General features: G+C 47.1%; 1 long non-coding RNA gene across 2 annotated transcripts in view; it reads right to left on the bottom strand.

Moving 5' to 3' along the window:
• The window catches only part of LOC128339631 (uncharacterized), a 107,185-nt gene that overhangs the window by 18,097 nt on the left and 63,958 nt on the right, over positions 1 to 25,130 (bottom strand). For both annotated transcript variants that reach the window (XR_008313141.1, XR_008313142.1), the window contains exon 4: positions 4,849 to 4,929. This is a non-coding gene — a long non-coding RNA (uncharacterized LOC128339631). The remainder of the gene's footprint in view (positions 1 to 4,848; positions 4,930 to 25,130) is intronic.

Genomic DNA, 25,130 nt, shown 5'->3' with positions numbered 1-25,130 from the left:
TTTCCTTTCCATGGGACTGAATGGAATCTGACTCACCTGAAGATACCCACCCAACATGACAAATTCAGGGAAGCCATTCATACAGTAAGGTCATTCACACAACTACAGTATTTACCATTGCGTTGGGGAGGCAAGCTCCTCCCTGCCTCCCTGCACACAATCACCATTAGACAGAAAGTTCTGCCACTTGTGCAGCATATGAGCAGCACCGTGGTGAGTGGAAGATCTGGGAGCCAGAGGACGAAGCCCTCCACTGGAGCACGATACATGGGGGGGATTTTCCGGCTGCCAGGTGCTACCGCCACTCGGCTTTATGGATGCTCGGGCTGCTGTCATCCAGCTCTATCGATGCTCAGGCTGCAGGCAGCCTGAGCAAACACATGCCCTCACTTTTAGCCTGGGTAAAAAACCCAGGCTACCCGGTAAAGGAGCACTGGGGTCAGGACTGATCCCAGCACTCTACACAACCCGCCTTACCTAGGTAGGGCTGTGCAAGTCCAGGTAGGGCTGGTCATGTGAACAACCTTAATATCTCCCCAAAGCAAGTGATTCTGCAACAGGCTATGTCATGCACTCCATCTTATGACATATGCTGCCATGTGTGGCAATTGCCCCTGTTAACCAGGGATAGCCCCTACCTTCTGGTATCTGGCTATCTGCCTCTAGTAAAGCACTTTATATGTTTGCCCCAATTTTTCTTCTTTGGCATCTGGGAAGATGTTGGAGATGCCTGTTATAAAAAGACACACTCCACTCATGATCAAAAAATGCCCAGTGTACTACTTCACTTACACACACACACACACACACACACACACACACACACACACCCCATAACCATCTACCCAAATGCAATCTGACATACAGCAGGTGAAGAAGAACCTTCAGCAATGCATAGTGATGAGCCCAGGCAGAACGGAGGCATTACAAGAACAGAGGAGTAACATTTCCTGCACCTCTGAACTATTGGAGGATGAGTGCTTCTAACCCAGACATCCTCAAAAGGGCATGTACCAGCAGAATCCCTCCAGTGGGAATGCTTTGATTTCCTCTAAAACTGGAGACCCACAGGGCTGGAGCTAATGGTGAGCAGCCGGGATAAGGGAAGAGTAAAAGAAGATGCAGCTGAGCAGGCAGAGCAACCTCAATAAGTGACCACTAAGCAAAATATGACTTCTTTTCCCCTTTCACATCAGCAAACATCAAATCTTGGCTCCTCATCCCCCCGCCCACCTCCTCCACTGCTTCTTTGTTGTTTGGGCCATTGTGTGAAATGTTTGGGCTACTTCTGAGATGAGAAAGGCAGGAGCAATGCATTTTGGGCAAGTAGCAAAGGAAGAGGATGGTATTTAGGGTCTGGCGTTCAGGTGGCTTGGAGTGGATCTGGTCTGATTTGGATACTGGGAACAGAGATGCACCTAGGTAATTTTGGAGCCTGGACCTAAAAGCCTTTGGAGCGCCCCCTTGCTGGAGCCCCCGCTGCAAGTTAAGCATCATGCCCCCTACACACAGACATCATGACACACTGAGATTCACACGGTTATTCACACGGTCCACCGAAATCGGGCTAGGGGAGCTTAGCCCAATTTCGACAGAACGTGAGAACCACCGGGCTCGCAGGCCAGCCCAGTGTCCTCCAGGCGGTTAACCCGCCAAACTACCCCTCCCCTTAAACCAGGTTTGTGGAGCGAGTTGTGAGCCTGGTGGTTCTTAAGCGGGTCACCTGCTTAAGTAGCCCGGCAGTTAAACTGGGTTTGCAGAGCAAGCACTCCGCAAACCCGGTTTTTCTGATCGTGAGTTGCTGCGCCGTGGCTCCACGCTACGGCAACTCACAAGGACACTCCCGGCTTGGGGGTCTCTCCAGCATGCCCTGCATGCTCGCTCAGGGCATACTGGAGCTTCTGGGGGCCACGTGGCCCTCAAACTCCCCAGCCCCTGCTGGCCCCGTGACCCTAACCCGGTTTTTCTGATCGTGAGTTGCTGCGCCGTGGCTCCACGCTACGGCAACTCACAAGGACACTCCCGGCTTGGGGGTCTCTCCAGCATGCCCTGCATGCTCGCTCAGGGCATACTGGAGCTTCTGGGGGCCACGTGGCCCTCAAACTCCCCAGCCCCTGCTGGCCCCGTGACGGAGCCAGCAGTCATTTGGGTGGCCACTGCGGCCACCCGGAGCAGACTGACTGCTCGTCTGTGGGGAGAGCGGGCTTAGCCTGCTCTCCTCGCAAACCCCCTCATGGCTCTTCTCACTGATCGTGAGAGGAGCCTCAATGATTTTTAATTTTCATTTTAAAAATGTTTAAATTGCTGAAGCTGAATTAACAGTGTAGTATAGCATTGTTACTTTAATGGATCATTTGCAAAATGATCTTTTGCCATTTCTGATGAATGTCTTGGTATTCTAAAAATTGCAAAGGATTATATTGGTAACATTTTAATGACTGGATTAGAAATGGAACATTTTGTAACTTTATGTTTTCTCACACAGTCATGCTGTACCAGTGCACTTCTTTGGCTTGCCATATGTTTCGCTAAGGGGGCTTTGCACATATCATGCCAAAAATCTGCTAATTTAGCTACACCTGGTGCTTCTCACTGCATACACAGGTATGTGTACAAAGCACATGGAATACTTTTACTTGCAGGTTGCTTTAAATGAAATCAATGTTACAACCCATTGGCAATTGTATTCTTATTTTGGCACTGCTTCATATGAGGTAATCGTATCATTGGTTTTAGGATAAAGCAAGATGGCTGACCCTGACTGTAGGAAGTACATCAGAGATGGTCAACAGCTAAAAGAGATGGGAAAAGACTTGTTAATCAGGCTACATATGGGTAAACATGTGAAACGTCGTTTCAGAGCACATGGTACAGCCTCCTTTCTAAAAGGAAGCAAGTCTCTGATCAGTGGCCCAGATGGGTGAATGCCTGGGAATCCCATATATACAATTTGAAACTCTTAATGGAAGGAAGATGTGGTGGAAATGTAATCAATACATTCCTCCAGATTTGAAACTGTGAAGCTATGCACAGAACTGCTCAAAAGCAGACTAAGGGAGCCCAGCCCGCTTTCGAGTGGTCGTGAGAACCGCCAGGAGCCGTGTGACTCCTGGCGGTTAGCCCACTTAATTACTCCCCTTAAACGAGGTTAGCGGAGCGAGTGCTCCGCTAACCCCATTTCGGCGATTGTGAGTCACCACATTGCAACCCTGCATCGCGGCGACTCATGAGGAGACCCCCGGCCAGGAGGTTCCAACAAGCCTCCCGGCCAGGAGGTTCCAACAAGCCTCTGTGCACTTGTGCAGGGCATTCTGGGGCTTCTGGGGGCCAGGTGGCCTGCGATCCCCCACTGCCCCTACCAGCTCTGTGATGGAGCCGGTAGTCATGTGGGCGGCCAATCTGTCCACCCAGGGATGGCTCCCTGCTCCTGTGCGGAGACAGGGCTAAGCTTGCTCTTCCAGCAAACCACCTCTAGGCACTTCACTTTGGTCATGTGAAGCACCTCCGTGTGTTGTAGTTTTCTCATTATATTCTCACTAGAGCCTTCAGGGTCAGGCGGTATATAAAACAAACAACAAACAAACAAACAATATTTTGTAGAGTTTGTTTAAATCGATTCCTAGTGTTTGTCTATTACTTGGCACATCAGTTCCGAATTTAAGGTGGAACAGAAGCTACAGGTTTCTGTCCCAAATACTGGAATCTGTCTAATCCATACAAAGCCCCACATTCCCAAAGTGATATACATTCTAAAGCTGTGCACATGAACAGCCCTACCCCAGCTTGCACAGCCCTACCTAGGTAGGGCTGCTCGTGTGAAGTGCTGGGATCAAGGCTTATCCCAGCGCTGCCCTGCTAGGTAGCCTGAGGTTTTAACCCAGGTTTTTATCTGAGTAGAAGGGCACAAATGCACCACCCTTCTACCCAGGTCCCCGGTCATGTGTCTGCTTGGGTTGAAGGCAGCCTGAGCAATCACAGAGCCAGGTGCCTAGACTAGAGCACCCAGCTTATGGTGGCATCCCCCAATGCACTGCACTCATTGCACAGTGCATTGTGGGATGCAGGAGGCTGTAGCCTGCTGTTCTCCTTTTCCCTGGCTGCTCTCAGAGATGCCGCACGCTGCTCATGTGGCACTTGCAAACCTGAGAGTGTCAAGAGTCATGTGAGGGAAGGCAGGATGGCTCCTGCCTCCCCGCCAGCCCTCCCTAGGACTGGGTGAGAAAGGTCGTGTGAATGACTTTTCAGTGTGCTAAGCGTCTGTGCAAATCTTTCACATATATGAGGCTACTCTACAGCTACCTATTTCCCTAAAAGTAAATAATAAATTCTAGTTATCCTGAATCTTGGATATGGCCTTTCTGGCCCTTTAAATCTTTGTGCCATGGAGAGGTCATGGTGACAGACTTGTTCTACTCAGCAGAAAGCTAATAAAACTCAACATTTTGAAAAGCAAACACAAACTCTAGTTCACTTCTTATTAGTTTGTGTTAGGTCTTACGGGCGGCTGCAAGGTTGTTTGTATAAGGATAATCCCTACTCTGCATGAGGAAGATCTCCCATTAAGGGGGAAAGCTCTTCATAGTTTACTCCATAATTGCCTACCATAGTGTATAAAGCTCATCTCGACCTTTTTTTCTTCCCCTCCCATCCTCCAGCAATACTTAGTACTTTTAAAAGCTCTGTACATTTAAGTTCTGTGATATTTATTTGGACAAATTATCAAGACTCAATCTGGAAATGTAGAGCACAAAATGATATAACAGAATAGATTCCTGCTGCAGGTGAACATGCCTTTTAAAAATGAGACCATCAAAATAATGTTCAGCTCTGTGCTCTGTTGTTGCTTACCTTCATTTGAGGGTTGACATGGCTTTTTACTGGCCTCTTACAGGAGCCTCATTCACAGAAATTTGGCAAAGGAAACTTGTCCTGGGAGGGAGATAAAGTGGTGGGGAAAGCTTCAGATGTTTAATGTCAGTGGGTTTGGATGCAGATTCAGATTCCTTTATGATGTTATCATATTGATCAGCTAAAATAACACCAAACAGTAAACTGTCCTGAGCCAGTTTTGGAAGGATGGTATATCAATCATTCAAACAAACAAACAAACAAACAAACAAACAAACAATAATAATACAGTAACTAGCTGACCTGGCACAGAACATCTGCACCCCTAGTCCTCCCTTTCACTTCCTCTTCAGACCCATTTCATTTCCCCGCTCCAGCCCTATTTTGTTCTCTCCCCCACCCCAGTTGTTCTCCCTTGGCAGCCAGGTTTCTCCTCCCCGCCGCCACTTCTCCTTCCCACCCAACAGCCAGCCGGCTAGGCCTCTAGTTCGCCGCTGCCACCACCACCACCACCACCACCACCACCACCATGTTCTTCCCTGCCTGCCTCTGCTGCCATTTCCTTACCAGCCCACCAACCTCTGCCGCTGTCCCCCCGTGTTGCCTGCCCGCCGCTGTTGCCCCTATTGATACCATTTTCTGCCCGCCTGCCCCCTTCCTCCCACCCACCCACCGTCTGTCCGTCCCATCACTATCCTGAACTCTCACAAGAGCTGCCACACATGGGATTAGCGATGGGTATGCCTAGGAGAAATCATCATACGTAACAAAATGGAAAAAGGGATACCTATCTCAGTAAGTATCTCTTTACAAATTTTACAAGCTACAAAAAATAATCACAATACAGTAATCATCATACATAACAAACTGGAATCTGAGTGCTTTGGTTAGGCATCGTTAGCTCCTCGCGACGCCTTCAACTGCCACTGCACGAGCCTGCAGTACCTTTCATTGGCAGTTAGGCATCTCTCTATTCAGTTTCTGGCTGACCGACGTAGCAAGGTATAATACAGCATTTTTGTCACATCTATTTTGTAGCATGCAGCCTGCAGTGGGGCTGGTTGGGTGGGTTTTATGAATGTCACGGAATCACTACCAGATCATCTGTTACAGGTTAGCAACCTCTGGCTAGTGATTCCAGTGACAGTCATAAATATGGGTGACTAACGAGCTGCCCCATCTGGTAGTGGGCGCTGTATGCTGTGCTAACACCTTTTCAGCACCTCCCTGCCAAACTTTGCTTCTGCTGCAGACCTAAAGTCTAAGGCATAATGTTTTATAAATGTGTGATCTGTAGTCCATGTAGCTGCAGAGCATACGCCTGCCATACATAGTCCTGCCAAATGAGCTGCCGAAGTAGAATATGCCCTAGTTGAGTGGGCCTTAATAGATTTGGGGGCAGATTTCCCTTGAAATTCATACGCACTCATTATGGCTTCCACCAACCAGAAGGACAAGCGTTGGCACGATGGCTGTTGGCCTTTTCAGCGGCCATTCAATGCTAGAAACAGGTGATCAGTCTTCCTAAAGGGCCAGACCCACTTCAGGTAGAAGAGGAGAGCCCTCCTGACATCTAAGGAGTGCATCACCTTCTCTAGCAGCGTAGCCGGGTTCCTGAAGAAAGTAGGCAAGACAATGTCACAGTTGACATGAAAGTCTGTTACAATCTTTGGACGAAAGTCTGTGTCCAACCACATCACCACCTTGTCTGGATGGATTCTCGTGTATGGTTCATCTGTTCAAAGTGCAAGCAGTTCACTAACTCTCCTGGCAGAGGAGAGAATCATCATACATAACAAAATGGAAAAGGGGATACCTATATCAAGTAAGTATCTCTTTACAAATTTTACAAGTTACCAAAAAAAACACAAAAAAAAACATATAGCCACATGCAAGCAAACTGAATCATTATAATCTGACAACAAATGTTGAAGATAAAATATATCAGTATGGCCAGGATATTTTACTAAAAGTGGAGAAATAAAACTATTGTGAATATCTGTATAAAACAAACAATAAAGTAAAACATGTGCAGTTGTTTCAATAGCTCTGATACCACGAGGACATCACTGAGCTATATAAGGTATTTTCTTATATTTCCCATCTAATACTGCTGTAGGAAGTATAGGAAGTACATTAAACTGGGCAAGAGTCAACGCTCTTCTAAAGTTTGCCACCGTTTAATGATTTAGATAATTTGCAGGTTTTAAGGAGAAGATATGGTTAGTCAGAAATACATCTCTTGGGAGGTTAGCTAAATCTAATTGGCCTTCCACATCCCATATACGTGGTTTGAGTGTTCTCTATGAGTCTGGATGCATTCAATGTAGACGAGCAGGGTCATCAAAAAGGTGGCAACACTAATTGGGGAGGGGCCATGCGGAGTGGGCCATGGCTGAGTGGCGGCAGGGTATCCCCTTTGCACAGAGACAGGTTAAATCCCTGGAATCTCTAGGTAGGACTGAGAAAGGTCTCAGATACTGGAAAGCTGTTGCCAGTCAGGAGAGATAATACTGAGCTAGATGGACCAAGTGGACTGACTCAGTAGAAGGCCGCTTCACATGGACACTCCCTACTTAGGCATGGCAACCCCTACCAGTGCACTCCCCACTTTCCCCCTGCAGCTGCCCTCCATTTGTAGCCTCCCACTTTACTCCTACACCCAACAGTTCCCCAATCTCTCCTGGCATCAAAGACTTATTAAATATTGGAATTTGTTCTTCTGAAGAATGAAGCCCATAAATGCAAATAATATCAGTGATAACAAGCCTGTAATAATGTCTGTAAATTGATGTCATTGTACCCAATAATAATGGTGAATGGCATATAATGTCAAACTACAATGGCTGATACTGGATGCAGGCTTGTAAATGTTAAGTGGTGGTAATAATGTCAACAGGTATTAGTTCCAGACATGAGCTTCAATTACATACTTCAAAATTAGTCAGAGCTTTTCGCTGTGCTCTGGATCTTGTATAGTTGTTACTTTGACATTTGGCTAGGAATCTGTACATGAAGCTGAATGAGGTGGTAGAATGCTTAGTTATTATTATTCAACTCCAGATGGTGGCTCCCAGTTTTGAAAGTTCCCCTATGGCTTAAAAAACCCCCACAAACCTTACCTGAAGATAGAAAACTAGTACCCCTAGCAAAAGGTTCAAGTTTTCCTCCCTTATGTACCCAGATTTCTATTTGCAGTAAATTTCTTACATGGGAAGGATTCAGAAGTGGTCTCTCCCAGCTGAGATCCAAAACGTTACATTCTTCTGACATCTAAACATTCCACCATCTCATTCTCCTGAATGTATTGACCCAGCCTCACTCTTAGAGTTATTCAGTTCTCAAGCTACAGCAGCTAAGCTACAGCAAGTAGCTTAGGCTGGGGTGTTACAAACTGGGGCACAGGCTGCCTGTGTGTAGTTTAGGGAGCCTGTTGGAGGCAAGTGTGTGCAACTGGAGTAAGTTGTGAGCTCATCCTTCCTGAAACCCTACAAGTCTAGCTGAAAAATTAAAATATATGCATTAGACAAGAAGTGAAAGTCTAGAGAAGGAAGCTCTACACACGATTGGTTTGTAGAGCCAGGAGGGGTTTGGTGGGTAGAGTGGATCAAGCCCTCCCTCCCTGTACTTGAGCAGTCATTGAGTCCTGGCCAGCCGGATTGGCTGCCAACACGATTATACGATTACCCCATGGGCAGAAGTCATGGGTGTGTGCACAGTGCAAGGAGCTCCTGGCTCTCAGGGAACAAGTTCATTCCCTCAGAACCAAGGTGGTGGATCTGGAGAAGCTCAGAGAGACAGTGAGGCATGAGGATGAGACCTTCAGGGACATGGTAGAGGCATCCCACTCCAGGGCTGGTAGCTCCTCTGCTGTCGGAGAATGAAGGTCTTGGGCAAGAAGGACATCGGTCTGAGGAAGAGGGAAATGCTCCTTTAGAAGGGACTCCTTCCGTGGATGATGAGCCCATAGCCTCTCGCACAGGGGATACTCCTCTGGGGGGTGGGGGCCTCCTTGTAGTGGGTGATTCGTATAGAGAAATGGGTTTGAGACCTGTATGTCGACCGCCTTGTCACTTGCCTGCCTGGTGTGAAGGTTGTGGACATCTCGTAGCGTCTAGATAGGCTGTTAGACAGTGCTGGGGAGGAGACAGCTATCATGGTGCATGTTGGCACCAATGATGTGGGGAAATGTAGTCGGGAAGCCAAACTTAGGTTGATAGGTAGTGTACTGAAGTCCAGGACCTCCAAGGTAGCATTCTCAGAAATGCTACCTGTTCCACGTGCGAGTACATTGAGACAGGCAGAGCTGAGGGGTTTCAATGTGTGGATGAGACCTTGGTGCCGGGAGGAGGGGTTTAGATTTGTTAGACACTGGGACACATTTTGGGGGAAGCAAGGCCTATACAAAAGGGATGGGCTGCACTTGAACCAGGATGGAACCAGACTGCTGGCACTTAAAATCAAAAAGGATGGAGAGCAGCTTTTAAAATGATGCCTGTGGAATAGCCGACGGGAGCTGGGCAGTATCCGGTTCAGCAAATGCCATCCTTTAAAGTGCGAGGGTGCAAAGGATTCAGATAAAACAGAAGGGGACAGAGCAGAACCACATAAAGAGCAGACAGGAGCCTGTGCCAGCTGGTCAAAGAGTCAAATGAAAAATAGCATACACCAAGTAAGAGATTCAGTGTATATAGGTGCTTATATGCCAATGCCAGAAGCCTCTGAGCCAAGATGGGTGAGCCGGAGTGCTTGGTTGCTAATGCAGAAATAGACATAGTGGGCATAACAGAAACATGGTGGAACAGTGAGAACCAGTGGGACACTGTTATCCCTAGATATACATTCTATTGAAAGGACAGGGAGGGGTGCCTTGGAGGTGGAGTATCACTGTATGTTAGAGAAGGAATAGAATCCAACAAGGTAGAAAACCTAGGAGGACCGGAGTCCTCCACAGAAACCCTGTGGGTGACAATACAAGGACTGAAAGGAAATGTACTACTGGAGATGTGCTAGCACCCTCCAGATCAAAATGCTGACAGTGACTGGGAGTTGCAGGAGGAAATCAGGGAGGAGTCAAGGAGAGGCAGAGTAGTAATAATGGGTGACTTCAATTACCCACACATAGACTGCGTAAATTCACAATCAGGTAATGACAGAGAGGTCAAATTTCTAGATACGCTGAAAGACTGCCCTAGAACAGTTGGTCTTGGAACCAACCAGAGAGAAGGCGACCTTGGACTTAATCCAGAGTGGCACCCAGGACCTGGTGCATTATTTCAGTGTCATCGACCCTTTAGGGAACAGTGACCATAGTTCCAACAAATTCAGCATACATGTGGGGAGAGAATCACCAAAGAAGTCTTTTTGAATTTCAGAAGAGGAAACTTCTCCAAAATGAGGAGTATGGTGAAAAGAAAGCTGAAAGGGGAAATCAGGAATCACTTCACTCCAGAATGGATGGAGTTTACTCAAAACCACAATATTAGAAGCCCAGTTAGATTGTATACCCAAAAGGAGGAAAGGTACCACTAAGTCCAGGAGGATGCCAGCATGGATAACAGGTACTGTCAAGGAAGCCATAAAAGGGAAGGAGACTTCCTTCCGAAATTGGAAGGCCTGTCCAAATGAAGAGAACAGAAAGGAACACAAACTCTGGCAAAAGAAATGCAAGGTGACAAAAAGGGAGGCAAAAAGAGAGTTTGAGGAACATTTAGCTAAAAGAATCAAGGGGAATAACAAAAACTTCTTTAAATACATCAGAAGCAGGAAACCTGCCAGGGAGGCGGTTGGACCCTTAGACAATGAGGGAGTCAAAGGGATTATAAAGAAGTATATGGAGGTTGCAGAGAATCTAAATTAGTTCTTTGCGTCCATCTTCATAGCAGAGGATACTGAGCATATACCTCTTCCTGAACCAGGTTTTTCGGGGATGGAGGCTAAAGAATTCGGAAGTACAAACGGAAGTACTTTTTCACACAATGCATAGTCAACTTGTGGAATTCTCTGCCACTCGATGCGGTGGCAGCCAACAACCTAGATGGTTTTAAGAGGGGTTTGGATAACTTCATAGAGGTCTATCAATGGCTGCTAGTCAGAAGGCTATAGGCTACCTCCAGCCTCAAAGGCAGGATGCCTCTGAGTACCAGTTGCAGGGGTGTGCCCTCAGTTGCAGGGCATGCCCTCAACTCCTGCCTGTAGGCATCCACTGTGTGAAACATTATGCTGGACTAGATGGGCCTTGGGCCTGATCCAGCAGGGCTGTTCTTATGTTCTTACTAGCCGACCCCACACAGAGGATCTGTGCGCTCTCTGGGGCCGGCGGTTAACTCTCCCCCCTCCACCTTCTGCCCCAGTCTCCACTTCCAGGCCCAGCCACCTCTCCTCCCACTGCCACTTCTGCCCCCCTCACTTTCTCCCCCCACCTCCTGGGCCTTGCCTCCTGGGCTGGGCTGGGCCTGCTTCTGCCTCTGGCCTCTGTGGCCAGGCCTGCTGCTGCTGCTTCGGCGACCAATCCTCTTGGGTGAGCCTCCTCCAATCAGGCCTGTCCGCCACCCAGCCAATCAGCTGGGCGCTGGGACGCACATTCCAAGGCACATCCAGGGGAATTATATATATAGATGTTCTTATGTTAAGACTTTATTTTAAATCCCTCTGTAGCATAATCTTCAACTCAACATTTTTAGAAACATCATTTGACTTAAACTGTCTGAGCTGTAGATATCTGCAGCTTTTGTTTAGATTATAAAAAGCTGCAATCAAGTGCTGAACATCTTAGAAAAACAGACTTCGAAAGGGCACCTGAGGAGGAGGAGGGGGAGGAGGAGGAGGAGGAGGATAGCTCTTTCTCCATTCCAAAAAGATGATTGTGTGCTTCCATGATACAGACAGTGGTATGCAATATTTTCTCATCCAGCATGTTTTCAGGGCTTGATTTAAACAAGGGCTCACTATTCTTCAGTTCCAGAATCTGTTTCCAATACCAGAGCTCAGCCTTAGAAACTCTAAAGGAGGATTTTAATGCACCTTCCCCAGAATATCTCCCATCTCACCTTACGGTGAGTGGCAGAGGCGATTCCCTGCCACTGGGGCTGCTGGGCAGCACAGAGCACCGGCTCCGTTTACACTTAAAGAAGCCGCCCGCCGCCCCCCAGAGGTGCGTTCACGGCCCGCGCCTGCACCAGACGAACTGGTGGCAACTGCAGATGGACTCCTCCAGATGACATCAGTGGGTGGCAGGGTTGATATGAAGAAGACATTCTTTTGAATTGAGCCTGTTTCCTTCAATGCAAGCTTACCTGAGGAAGTTCATGGATCTACTGTAGAATAAATGGATAAGCAGTCATCACCCAAGCAATGCAATAAGTATAGGCCTGTCCAGACAAGTGTCCCTATTTGGGGGGCAGGGACGGGGGACATGACATCACTGGCTATTCAGTACATTGCATGTGCTAAAGACAAATCTTGTGTGATCCCTGGGAATGAGGAATAGCCCTGCTACGGTATGGTACAGCCAAGGCTAAAATGTTATAGGGCAGAGGTGCTCTTTGGACTTCAGGGATGAAATCCAGGGCCTCCACAAATCCTCTTTAGTCTGGGCCCCCCCAAATCCTTTTTAGTCTGTCCTGGGTGGTGTGGTTGCCTGGCAGAGCATGATGATGCTTAATTTGCAGGGTGTGTCTGTGTGTGTGTCCAAAGGCCTTTAGGTCCAGGCTCCAAAATTACCTAGGTGTACCTCTTGTCTAGGATAGAGTCTCTTGAGTGTTGTGTGGGATGAAAGCACAGCCTCTGAAAAGAACAGGTGGTACATACTTGTTGGAAATTTTCAAGGGGTGTGTAATAACACGGGCAACAGCACGGAAGATGTTACTGCTGGAGATGTGGTGGTCCTCATCCAATACCATGGCCTAGAACTGCTGGGTTTCAGTGTTTGACCTGAAGTTTCAGGGTTTTAGTCACCTTCTCAGATCTCCAGAAGGTTTAAAATCTGAGGAGGCAGAGCCAGAGGCAAGGGTGGGAAGGAGGAAGCAGTCTAGAAAGTTTATATCTTAGTTTCATTTCCAGACCCATCACCCCTCTGCCACCAGTCACAGCCAGGCTTTGGTCCTTAATGCAACAGATGCCAGCCCTTGCAGCCCTTATATCCCAGGTCTCAAGACTGGGTCCTCACGAGATCCAGCAACCCTACAGCATCATCCAATCACAACAGCCATCCCCACAGGAAAACTTGCTCAGACAAAACTAACTCATTACCAGTCTGCTATTAGTGGTGCAAGTGCTGGTGTATGGTTAGTCTCCCACAGTGGGACTATTTGGTGGGGCAACCTAGTGTGGGTGGTTCAGCTGGGTAAACCATAGTATCTAGTAGGGGTGTGCGAGCCAGCTGTGAGACCAGCTTGGTTTGAATCTGCACCAGATTCGAACCAACCCAGCCCAATTCGGGCTTGGCCGAACCAGGTCTGGTCCAGTTTGGCCACTGAGTAGGGGAATCCTTTGCCCTGGTGATGATTCCTCTTTACAAGTAAAGGGCATTCCCAATAAATGTGGAGTGGGTGGTTGGGGTGGGGAGAGAAAGGCTTCCTTTTACCTTAAAAATGCAGGTGACAGGGATCGTGGAGGCAGCTGTGGTGGCAGCTGGAATGGCTGCGGAGACATCAGAGACAAATGGAAGCTCAGCAGGGGATTTGGAGGATGGTGCCACCTCTGATGTCTCTGCAGATGGCCTGGCCATTGCCACAGCTGCCTCCGTTGCCCCTGCTGCCTGCATTTTTAAGCTAAAAGGAAGTCTCACCAGATTCCCCTTTACAAATATACTCACCGAACCGGCCCACGAGCGGGTTCTTCTAATCAGGGGGTTGCCAGTTCGAACTCGGACCAGCACACCCCTTTGCAAGCCGGTTCAGTCTGAACTTGGACCAACCAAACCGGGCAGGCTCGATGCGAGCTGGCTCGCATATCCCTAGTATCTAGAAAGGCCTTTGATAATGAGCTAGTAGTTAGTAGTGTGCATGGTTCGGTTCAGGCACAATTTAAAAGCCTCCGGACCGGTTTGGAAGTCCGGCGGTCCGGAGGTTTGGAAGGGGGGGGAGTGTCTCTTTAAGCAGGGGGGTGGTAGTACTTACACACACACCCTGCCGCTCTTCCCCCTCCGGCGCTGGTGCGTTTAAAAATCTTCTTGGGGCAGCAGAGTTCCTCCCTGCTGCCCCTGCCCCTGTCGTCGTCCTTCTAAGCTTTAAATGGAGTACAGCTAGTGGTGCATATGCGCCCTGCGCGGTGCACACGCTCATCTCCGCTGCTAGTGGCCTGCCCCCGTCATTGTCTGAAAAGCATAAAACTAGAAAGAGCTGGCGGCGCGCATGTGCCCTTCACGGCGTGCGCACTCGTCTTTGCTGTTGGTGTGTGCACGCGCCATGAAGGGTGCATGCGCACCGCCAGCTCTTCGTAGTGTAAGGCTTACAGAGACAACGACGGGGGCAGGGGCGGCAGGGAGGAACTCTGCCGCCCCAAGAACGTTTTTAGAAACACCATCGCCAGAGGGGGAAGAGCGGCGGCGGGGGGGGGAAGTACTACCACCCCCCTTAAAGAGAAACTCCCCCCGTGCCGGATGTGGGAATTCCGGACCGTGCACACCCCTACTAGTAGTCACTTAGTAATCATACAGTCGCACTGGTGAATCAGTAACTTTGCAGAGGAAATGTGCAGTCTGGAAGGGAGACTGCTGGAAAAGAAAGCATGTCAGCTAAGAATGTTGCACAAGGAAAGAAGGACAACCACCTGTGGAGAATCTATCTGCGTCCTCTCCCTACATGGAGAGAACATTACTGTAGGAGGTTTTATTTTTTGCTCCCAATATTTATCTGTTTCAATGCTTTTGGAGACAAGTGTCCCAGCAGGCATTCTCCACTGCTGTCAGTTACAAAGAAAATTGTCGTGCATTTTCCCATCAGCATTTCGACACCTTATGTCTGCCCAGGACACCTGGCATTGTCAAGGTGAGGGGAAATCCTTTGGGTAACTATCAACTTGAATAGATTTTTGGTGCTTCACTTGGAATGTATTGACACTACTAGAGTTAAAACCTATGGATCATTTAATCCATAAATAATTCTTTTTATGTGAGCATTTCCCCCCACACTGTTCCCACACATGCTGCTGCTTCTCCTCATCATGCTTATTCAAAGAAGAAATATCTGTGTGACCCAACACATAGAATTAGGAACATAGGAAGCTGCCATATACTGAGTCAGACCATTGGTCTCTCTAGCTCAGTATTGTCTTCACAGACTGGCAGCAGCTTCTCCAAGGTTGCAGGCAAGAATCTCTCTCAGCCCTATCTTGGAGAAGCCAGGGAGGGAACTTGGAACCTAGATGCTCTTCCCAGAGCGGCTCCATCCCCTGAGGGGAATATCTTGCAGTGCTCACACATCAAGTCTCCCATTCATATGCAACCAGGGCAGACCCTGCTTAGCTAAGGGGACAGGTCATGCTTGCTACCACAAGACCAGCTCTCCTCTCCAACACATCGAAGCATTACAAAGTTGTATAATAAGCAAAAAGGTCATTACCCCCCTCACACCCCCGTAATCCAACAGGTTATAATTTAACTGTGTTACTTTGAGAAAACAAACAAAATTGTGAGTTGTATAAATACAATATAAAGGCCATTCACACTATCATTAATTAGGCAGGACAAGCATCCCACCCAGCTTCAGGAGCTGTGATACTTATCTGATTTTCACTTGTGTGCTAGCAAAAACCTAGGCAGGAGGAGAGGGAGTGATAGTCTCTGAGACAAGAGTTGGGCAGCATGTAACTCTGCATTTTAATGAGGTAAGAGGACAAGTCATCCAGCCCTACTTCGGACTCGCAGATGATTACTCCCCCTCTACCTGTCTAGGCTTTTTCTAGCACATTATTGAAAACTGGGAGTACGCACAGTTCCTGAAGCTGGGTAGGATGCTTGGCCTACCCAATTAATGATAATGTGAACTGCCATCATGTGTTACCTACATAGACACAATGAATGAGCAAGGTGCATCAAACTAACAGCATTTCTAAATATTACACTCCCTGATGGTGATGGGCTATCTCTGGCAGTGCAACAGCAAATACCTATCTGAAGAAGTATTTCTAGTTGTAGGGGTTTAGAGTCTTCAGCACTCTTTTGGGGTGAAAATAGTTGTTTTTCTTGTGCTGACCCTGTTGGCCCTTTTGGACTACCAGTGATTAGAATGGTGATTAGTCCTCCAAACATAAGGAAGCTATTCTCACAAGCAAGCAAAACTGAGCTAAAACCAAGCCCAGCCCAGTTTTGCTCACTCATGAGAACCAGAGGGCTCAAGGGTGAGCCCGGTGGCTCCACACCAGCAAGCCCTCTACATAGCCGTTGCTGGGCATGGGAGCAGCAGAGATGAGCCACCACTTGTCTGAGTGGGCAATCTGCCCATCCAGAGCCCAAAGGAGGATTGTCTGCAGGGAGGTAAATGTTTTCAGGCTTCCTCCCCACAAAAGAGAGTAGCCCTTCCCACTTGATCGTGGGAAGAGATTCACGATTTGTTAGTGGCCGGTTCTTTGATACAGAGCAACAGCCATCCACAATCTGATTAATCTGGAAGTGCTCTAATGATGCTTGCCAACGAGGAAGGTTTAGAACAATCACGGAAATGTGCCAAATCCTATAGAAGAAGGTGAGAAATCCCTTGAGGTCACTACTGGATCTGATCCAAAGAAACTCCTTCATGACTCCAATAATCTAGTTAGTACAAAGCAAACAGAATAATTGGGTTTCTCCAGAAGAATATCCTATTATGGTTCATACTGTATGGAGTTGTAGCAATTGCTTCAAAAGAAGGGTAGGAAAAACCTTTATTGATGCAATGGAGTACCGAGATAAAAATAACAGGAGGCCATTTCCCCAGCATATGTCTTGAAGCCAGTGGTATTCAGGGATGTAGGGATAATTGCAACAGGGGGTGCAGCTGCAGCTGCCCCACCACTGTTCACAGGCCACCAGCCATGTCCCCTGCAGCCCCCTGCACTGGGCACTATCCTAGAGCTCTCCTGATCACAGCGAGAACATTGTCAGCCTGGCCTCACTGGGGCCACGCAGAAACCAAGTGCGCAGGTGCGCTGGCTCCATAATGGCAACTGGGCTGCCGGATGAAGGCCGAAAACTGGCTGAAGAGCAGCTGAACTGGCCAAGGGGGGGCATAAGGAAGGCCAGCAGGGGGATGGGGAAACTCCGCAGGACCCCCCGCCGCCACCTCCAGGAACTCCACCAAGGGGAGTAAAGGTAATTTTTAAAAAAACTATTTCAAGCTCACGAACTGGTCCCTGAATGGTTGAACTGAACTGGTTTGACGTTGAACATGTTCAACGTTGAACCTGTTTGCACACCCCTAGAGTGCTTAGATGCAGCTATGGCAAAAGTGGCCAGTGGTGGTTGTGAAGAAGATTGCAGGCTGGCAGGTAGGTAGGTGGTGATGGCAGCGGTGACATTTGCCAAACAGTGAGGTTTGCTGGGTGAGTGGTGGCAATGAAGGCAGGCAGGCAGGCGGACAGGTGGGCGGTGAGGTGCCCATCCCCAAATCTTGCCCCAGGGCCACTTCCAGCCTTGCTACACCCCTGGCTGGTATTATTTGCCTCCAAAGAATCTGCTAAGAGGTGTCATTGCAGAAATTTACACTGCTAACATTTGAAGTGAAGAAAGCACCTTTCTGGGGCCCTAGTTAAGCGCTGCTGTGCTCAGCTAGAGATAAGCTGTGCATTCTCTCCTGAAACCTCAACATCCCCTGAACCCAGGATATTGTGAAAGAATGAAATGCCACACCTTTCTCATCATGGGGCTTAAGGATGAAACATCATGTTGGAGAGCTAAGCAGGGTCCACCCTGGCTGCAATGGAATGGGAGACTAGAAGTATGAGCACTGTAAGAGATTCCCCTTAGTAGGTGATGGAGTCACTCTGGGAAGAGCATCTAGGTTCCAAGTTTCTTCCCTGGCATCTCCAAGATGGTGGGGGGGAGAGATTCCTGCCTGCAACCTTGGAGAAGCCGCTGCCAGTCTGTGAAAACAATACTGAGCTAGATAGACCAATGGTCTGACTCGGTATATGGCTTGCTGTGTTCCTAATAGCATCTGTAATTAAGATTTATAAAAAGGGTAAGGTGAAAAAAGGTCAGGAAACTGCTGAGTAAATGCCTGATGTCCCTAAGAGCTTGAGCAGCAGCAGTGATTAAGGCACTATTGCAACAGCAACTCCTGGCCTGTTTAAGTTATGTCCCCAGAGGTGTGCATATTCTGTGCTTAAAAAAAGAAATGCCAAGATAATTTTGTAATTATCTCTGGACTTTTCCGGATTTTGGAATATTTGCATACTGTAATGAGATAGCTTGGGCATGGGATCCAAGTCTAAACACAAAATGTTACTGTACACTGTATTTTATTTTTTAGGTTGTATTTAAAGTATAAAAACAAATAAGCATTGAATTTACGTTAACTACAGGTAGCAGTAAATGTAACGAAAACTAATGCAAGAAATTTTTCAACACAATACTGTTGCTGGTCATGTTAGACTCAAACTTGGCATTTTAGGTGGAGATGAAATTTAGATTTCATGTGAAAATAATGTCAAGTCGGTGCTGTAGGCGCACGCTGTGGTGGTTTCCGGATTTTGGAGCATTCAGGATTTCGGATGTCTGGATTAGGGATGCGCAACCTGTACTAATTTATGCTTAAAGGAGCCTCTCACCACCTGCCCACTCCCCAGTGGTACTCACACCAGCCGCTACTGCATCCTACCCAGATTCTGTCCTCAGCACTTTGCCAAGGAAGAAAGAAAAGCCATCCTCTCTAGAGTCTGCCTTGCATACGATCATTCTCCCTGCCTCCTGCCTTAATGTCTGCAAGCACAAGACTGGAAATTGGGAGTGTGCCCAGCTCTCCTAACAAGACTGAGTGTTTCTCCAACCCTGCTGGCGGTCATGTGAACAAGACTTCTCTTAAGGCCTGGCAGACACGTTTGAGGAAACCCTGATTAGCAGTTGACACGTTTTGAGAATCTGACCACCCATTTATAACTGTAGGGCCCCATTTCTGCATATTTGGGTATTTCTGGAGTTTTTATGTTTGGTTCTGTGCATGTGAAGAAAAGCTGTCATTTAGAAAAGCAGTGCTATTGATGAAGGCAGCTGAGTCCACATCTCATTGTGACTGAAGTCAGCTGGTACTTAAGAACATAATGGATTAACATTAACACAGTTACTGTTTTCCATAGTGACACCATCGCTCTTTTTTCTTTTTAATTTTCCTTGTCTTTATTAAATGGAGATATTTGTGCATCCCACACATTCCTTGTCAGCAAGTTGTGAATGCACCTGCTTTTCTCTGTTGACGCTCTACTGTTGGAAACACACATTTCATGCAGTTAATGTTTCCTTAGAATTAAAATGCTCTGAGATGGCATTTTTGCATTCTCGAAAACTGTAAGTCACCACCCAGAGAATGGCTCCCATTTATCCCTCCCAGTAGCAAAATGAAGTAACAGCATCTCCCCACCCCAGGAGCGTCTTTATGCTCCTTGACAGCCTGAGATTTACAGTATCTGTATCTGTTTGGGGCAATTATAGCAAAGATAAGACACATGACAGCCAGACATGAGGGGGAGAAATAGAATTTGTTATTTGTTCATTTATTTCACTTACTGTAGATGTAAAAACAAGTCTGTGCATTTGGCATTCTGTTTTCAGTTACATTTTTTTAGTTGCTCTTTTCTGTGTCCTCAGTTTCTTCAGTTTTTCCAAGCAGTATAGTAGTCATGTTATGTAATAAGGAATACTGAAATGTCTATACTTCTGCATACATTGAAATTTTTAAAATTAATACATTAGGGGGTTTATTCTGGTACATTAGTACACTACAGACTGGGTCACACAAACATTAAAATGGAGATGGGCTATCTTGTTTTGCATGATCATCAGAACTCACGCTGGTTGCTCCACATTGGCCTACCCAGCTTTTCCAGCTTTTAATTGCAGGTGGAGGAAAGGAGAGTTCCCCCTGCCTTTATTCTTCAGTTCACGTGCCTCTTCTACCATAACCTGACACCCTCCCACACATGGCAACCACAGAGAGCTGTGGCTACAGCAGCTGCCACCAATGGATGCACTAGTCGTCTGCAAGTACTCTCAATGATCCTGAAGCTGGAGCAGCTTTGGCAGGTCTGCATCTGCCTCCTGCTCCTTCATGGCTAATAGGAGGGCAGCCGCTGACATCATGAGGCTTTTCAGTCTGCTGGCACCACAAAGCATGCTGGGAAAGCAGAAGCACCTGTGGAGGCAGAAGTGCCTGTGGAGGACTTTCTGTGGGCTTGCAGCTGCTGAGTTCAGTGGCTGCCTTGCCCATCTGTTGGCTGAGGAGGTGAAATGGAGGTGCTGCTTGTGTGCTACTGATGGTGTAGGATCTCAACTGCTCTCCAATCCACCCCAAAATGGTCATGGGAGCCTTATGAGCCTTATATGACCATGCAGTCCTACTTCTCTATAACCACAGATAACCATCAGCATTCCTGTTTACTGAAGTTCTGGAGCAGCTGAAAAGCTTTGGTTGTCTTCAAGGCTATCTGGCTTATGAGGGTGGATGGTGTGCCAAAGAACTGACACATGGCCACTTGATGAATTAATTGCAGTCCAAATATTGAAAGGATATCTTTATCTGTAAGATATTCTGATACTTAAGTATGAAGACATTAGCTAGGGGGAGGTGCATATTTTGTTGATATAGTTATATCTGTGAGTTTCGGTGGTTGCGAATAAAAAAGAACATAATTCACACCTACTTTAGGGGTACAATATATACAATACACAATATACAATACAATACACTAGCCAAATCCAGAGAAAATCAGTTGTACTGAATCCAACTGAAAATAATGGGACTGCTGTTTGCTGTGACTAATTTGTCTAGAATCACTAACAATCTGACCCTATGTATATTTACTCAGAAGCAAGTCCCACTGAGTTCGATGAGACCCACTCCCATATAAGTGTGCATAGGATTGGACTTAACTGAAATCAGTAGGATTTGCATAGTAACCAAGCCTAGGACTGGGCCACAGCTTTTTCTGGACTGGGGCTGCTGGCTACAGCCCAGCAGCCAGTTAAGCATGCACCAGTCCTGTGGATTCCTGTGAAACATAAGGGCACATAACTGAATGCAGGAGCCTACACTATCTATATATATAATTCTCCTGGGTACGCCTTTAGAATGTGCATCCCAGGGCCCAGCTGATTGGCTGGGTGGCAAAGGCACCTGATAGGCTGGAGGCCGGGCTGCGCCAAATGGCAACACAGCTGAAGGACCTGGCAGAGGCAAGATGGCGGAGAGGCCAGGCTGTGCCAAATGGCAGGCCCATCCGCAATGAGGCAGAGCCGCTGGACCCGGCAGTGGCAAGATGGCAGAGAGGCCGGGCGGCGGCAAAAAAGAGGAGAGGCTGGGTCTGGGCCGAGGTGAGGAAGAGCCGCTGGACCCGGCTGTGGTGAGGCCAGGCTGCGGCAAAAAGGAGGTGAGGCAAAGAGAGAGACTGGGGCAGAAAGTGGGGGGAGGGCAGGAGAGAGACTGGGGCAGAAGGTGGGGGGAGGGCAGGAGAGAGACTGGGGCAGAAGGTGGGGGGAGGGCTGAAGAGACACTGGGGCAGAAGGTGGGGGAGGGGGAACTGCCGGCCCCAAAGAGCACACAGATGCTCTGTGCAGGGTCAGCTAATTCCAAATATTCAGCTAAAGGCATGCAGATTTTCTTTTTTACATTTCCTGCCTGCTCCATTCCAGAGGCTTGGGGGAAAGGTAGGCCCACAGAAAGAAGGCAGCTAAAACATAATATAGGGTGAGTTCTCACCAACTGTGTGCGGCCAGTGGACCAGGAACTGGAAGATTCACAAGCCATGCAAGCTCCCAATTTCCAGTCATAAGAACCCAGAGGTTTTCAGTGATGACAGGTTGGCACTGTGCCAACCTGACCCTTAACTGGGATTGACAACTTTAGATCAAAGCCTAGATTACTGAACCTGGTTAGATGTTGGGTTGGCATGGTGCCAACCCGACATCACTGAAAATTTCCCAGTGCTTACCATGAGAAATTGGGAGAATACATGGCTCGCGAACCTCCCAGTTTCCAGTTGGTCAGCCTCGCACAGGTCATGAGAACCTGTACAAATCCAGATGGTTGTATTAAGAGGATGTCTCATTTGATATGTGAAATGTTGCAGCAACACGGATAGGAGACAATTCCTTAGATAATATCGGAGTATCAATCAGTGCTGGCAGACCAGGCCCATTCTCGGAGTTGTAGATGATAGCTTTATCAGGAGTTAGGTCCCCAGCATGCAGAGTTTGACCAAGAGATGGTGGTGTGAGCAATACAATTCCCAGTCATAGGCAATAAGTCCATCCTTTTCTAAGCAGTGGAATATGGGTGGTGCCTGCACTCAAATGGTTGCCTCACTGTCAAGCATCATTGGAAACTTAGGAATCCTTTCTGCAATGCCTAGCTTTCTTTCTTATTGAACTCTTCCCCTATACCACTTGCCATGGTCTTTCCCCTCCAGCCCCCAAGTCTAAGGGAGAGGGAAGATGGGGATAAACTGGAAGCCAGACCTAGCTAGTTATCTAAGCAGAGACTAGAGGCTGGATTTTGGAGCAGCAGATGTGAATGAGGTCACGTCTGGAATGAAATGTGGGCTGACTGAGTTTATGTAGATAGGGCTTTAAAATATTAGATGTACAGATATCTTGTAGGTATTTTCTTCACTTTGATATTTAGATACAAATTCATATCCCTCAAGTGTCATCTTGAGTCAGTTGGTGTGTGTGTGTGTGTATTCTTACAGCATATATACTATATACGCTTATAGCCACATTGCTCAGAGTCCTGTACCTGGGAAACCCCTTGTCCTCCAATCATCCTGGTTTGAAAGCAGTGGCTTCATTTTTTCCTTCTCCCCCCACCCCATATTATCATATATGCTTACAGAGGCTAAAACTGAGGTCCAGCATAGTCACACAGAAGCTGCCAACTCAAGTTTTCATTTTGTGAAATACTGAAGGGCATATAAAACCTAGTCGTCTCCTCCTCTCCTGGAAACAACTGGCAACCAATTTAAGATTCGAAATAGGCCAGTGTGTGCTGTGAAATCCTGCTGCATTAACCTTTCTTATATAGGCAAATGCAGTTTTAGAAGGTTTGCAAGTTTAACTAGAGGATTGTCTTGGAGTTAAATTTTCAGGAAAGTCCTGTCCATATACAAAGCTGCAGTTTTAAAGAGTGCATCCACAAGTCATTCCCAGATTTAAAAAACTTGTAAGAAGAATGCTTCAATATATTGACCAGTTCAGAGACACATGCAAGGACCACCGAGGTTCTTCTGGATTCTGGAATCTGGACCTATGATTGTGTATTGAACATTGTTGCAAATTGGTTTCAAATCCTGGAACAACTTGCCGGAATTCACTGAGGTTGTCAAATTGTAATATTGTTCTTGGCTGAGCTACATTATCTTAAAACATGAGGGTGACTATCCCTTGGGATTCCTTCCTTAGGCTCTCTGGAGTCATGCTGGCAAAATAATGGGCAGGTTCAGACATACAGTGGTAGCTGAGCATCATGTGAGCACTCCTGGGAGTGCATGCTCCCTGCACGAGTCTCTACTTCTAGCCCTGGTGCCAATACCCTGAGATTGGCTGTGACTTCTGAACCTAGCAGTCTCAGCATACCCTGCCATATTTCTGTCAGGGAACATGACATGTGTAACTGAGATTTGAAATATGATACAGATGTCAAGTTCCCTGACAGAAGTGGGGCAGGATATGCCAAGATTGGTTGTGATGTCTGAACTGACCAATCTCAGCATATTGGCACCAGGACAGGAAGTAGAGGCTTGCAGTAGAAGTCCACACTCCTGGGGAACTGGCAGTGCTCATACGAACCTCAGTGTCAAGGTCTGACCAGCTGCTAGGGAAGTTCACGAGGCAAGCGGAGCTGCTGAAATTGGATACGGCTTGGCTGAACGCTGTCGGCAAGGATGTTTGATGAACGTTGATTCTCAGCAATGAGTAGGAGGCTGTTGATGTGATTTATAGAGCAAGCCGAGAGCTCCCAGCTGGTAGGAATTCAAGGCTTGTCAGCCCTCAGCAAGAGGCGTTTGCTTCTCCTAACAGCCTCTAATTGAGTTCTGTGTCTCGTGAGCCTGCGCTGTTGTGGAGTCAGTGGTGTTTCATTGCATAACTCTTCTTCGGATTGGTCCCTCATGCCTTCTGCTGACTCAGGTTGTTGTGCCTGCTCTAAATCATTAGTTGGATCTACCACAGCCGTTTCATGAACGCTGACAGCCGGGCTCTGCCCCTCAGACACTCCTGAATCGGCTGGAAGGTTAACAGCTTCCCCTTCCTCCTCGCTGTTGGAGATCGAGGGCGTTGCACTCAGGTGCCGCCATACATCTGCGCCTGCCCAGTGAGTGAATGGTCACATGACTGGAGAAATGGTCAATGAAACGTATAACACAGAAAGGATGTCTACACAGCTAGTGTTAATATCTAAAGTTAATTTTCATGAGTATTCATGCCAAATGAAAACCTAAATATGTCCTAATAACATGTAGACTAAGGTAGGATCTTCTATATTATGATTCTTTCTTTGCCCCATGGAATGTAGGGATTTAATTAAGGAAGAATTAAGCATAAAACCTAATTAACCTAAGCATAAAACAATGCACATTGTACTACCTTATAAAAGCATCTAAATCTAAATGCATTATAGATCTATGCCTAAAAGGTCTCCTCAGCAGTGCCTAAATGAAAAATATCAAAGGAAGCAGGTAAGAAACTACCATGTGAGAATCAGTTTTATTAATACTGCTAATATGACTCAATGATAAAAATGGAGAATTGTCTCAGGCCTCTGTGCCCATCCCATGCATAGAGTCTGTACATTTTTGTTGTTGCTTCCTCTGCTTCCTAACCCAGTCCTAACCATGTTTTGCCAAGTAAGTCCCATTGGTTTTAACAGAACTTCTTTCCAAGTAAGAATACTTCACACACTGGCCTAAGGCTACAGCAAATCACGGTACAGCAAATCCAATAGAAATGGAATGATCTATTTAGCTACTAGACCAGAGAGCAAGGATGATTTTGTATGCATAAATTCCCATATCTAGAACCAGCAGAGAATAAGATGGTAGCACTCAACTGAATTATACTGCCACAGTAATTTTCCAGTTTTATATGTATAAAAGAGATT

The sequence above is a fragment of the Hemicordylus capensis genome, chromosome 1 (genome assembly GCF_027244095.1).
Source record: "Hemicordylus capensis ecotype Gifberg chromosome 1, rHemCap1.1.pri, whole genome shotgun sequence".
Lineage (NCBI taxonomy): Eukaryota > Metazoa > Chordata > Lepidosauria > Squamata > Cordylidae > Hemicordylus > Hemicordylus capensis.
Note: the sequence above shows the minus strand (reverse complement) of the source record. Positions and strands in the feature narration are given on the sequence as shown.